The sequence below is a fragment of the Arachis ipaensis genome, chromosome B07, assembly GCF_000816755.2.
Source record: "Arachis ipaensis cultivar K30076 chromosome B07, Araip1.1, whole genome shotgun sequence".
Classification (NCBI taxonomy): Eukaryota; Viridiplantae; Streptophyta; class Magnoliopsida; order Fabales; family Fabaceae; genus Arachis; species Arachis ipaensis.
The window spans coordinates 116,464,873-116,466,602 of NC_029791.2; positions in this window are offsets into that span (position 1 = coordinate 116,464,873).

The following is a 1,730-nucleotide window of genomic DNA, read 5'->3' on the forward strand; positions in this document are numbered from 1 at the left end:
ACAAAAACCAGAGAGTTGTGCGCGCGTTGTGCCAGCATTGTGCTGGGAGCACAAGCTCATCCACGCGTAAGCGCGCTGTGCGCGCGCGCGCGGATTGTCCCTTCTGCATCCACGCGTAAGCGCGCTGTGCGCGCGCGCGTAGATTTGCTCCCTGCTTTTCTCCTTCCTCCTTTCTCCTTCCTCTTTCCTCCTCTCTTCTTCTTTCTTTCTAATTTTTTTTTTCTTCTCCTTCCTCTCTTTGAAATTTTTTTTTCCTTTTAATATAAATGAAATTTTTTTAATAAAAAAATAATAATAATAATATAATAAATAAATAAATAAATAAATAAAATACTAAAAAAAAAAGCAAAAAAAAAATTTTTTTCTCTCTTTTCCTCCATTTTCTTTTATTCCATTTGCTTATTTTCATTCATTGCATTTTAGTTTTGTTTTTTTTTTTTACCTTGTTCTCATTTTATTTTCTAAGTTTTCCATTTTAATAATGGTGTTGAACTTTTCTACTCAATTGTTGAGACTTTCTTACATTATTTTGGTGCTTCTTGACTTGTTTGATATTGTTGGGTGATGAAACTTTTTAATCAATGCTTCATCGTGTATGACTTTTGTGTCTTTGTGCATTGATATGACCTCATATTGTCTTTCATGACCCACTTCTTCTCATTTGAACTTGATGCTCAACACACTCTTCATACTTTAACTTTACTCTTGCATCGAGCTTAATGATATGCCTTAGCTTACATTGTTTTCTCACTCACATGCTTAGCTAACATGTAGTAGGAAATCATACTCTTATTTGGCATTAGCCCCGCCTATGTTCTAATTGCCTTGATATCTTTGTTATAGGCTTAATTTTCTTTCCTTTTAGGTTGGCCACCAAGAAGGGAGAAAGGAAAAGCTTTTAAATGGGGCACCAAACAAGTCCTCCGCGCAGCCTTGTGAAGAAGCTCATCAATTGTAGCAACCCGTCCACCTTTCTCTTCTTTGCATGCACCGAGGACGGTGCAATTTTCAAGTGTGGGGAGGTCGTCTGACCGATCTCCATGGGTAAAAAAAAAAAATTTCCTTTTCAACACCAAATTTTTTTTTATTTTCTTTAATTAGATTAGCTATTGCATTGCATGATAGGTTGCATGTTAGTTAGAATTTGTACATATTTTTACCACTTCTTTGTTATTAGGACTACTTGGTTAGGGTGATGATTTTCTTTCCAAGAAACCGTTTTAGGGTAACCTACCAATTTGAAAATTTTTGTTGAACTTGCTTGAAAGAATTTATTTTGGAACATGGTTTTTGAGCTAAGAACATAAGCAAGTGAGATTTGTGCCTAATTGCGTGGTTACATCTTATAACCACTTATTTTTCCTTCTTGTGTGCATTATTCTCTTCCTATGATTGTGATCTTTGATTTGTTTGATTCTTTATGTCCATTATTTGGTGCATTCATGCATTTATATGATTGAGGCCATCATTTCATTAGCTCACTATCCAAATAGCCTTACCTTTTACTCTCCTTTGTTAGCCGATTTTGAGCCTACGCTTAACCCACTTGTTCTTATTTTAGCACATTACAAGCCTTAAAGCGGAAAACAATGAATGTCCTTTATTTGGATCTTTGATTGGCTTAGGCTAGTGAGTGTGAGTGTCATCCAAGAGTGGGAAAACTTTGGGACATTGGTTGCGATAAAAGGGTGTTTGTGTTTTGTATTTTTATATTGGGGAATTGGTACATA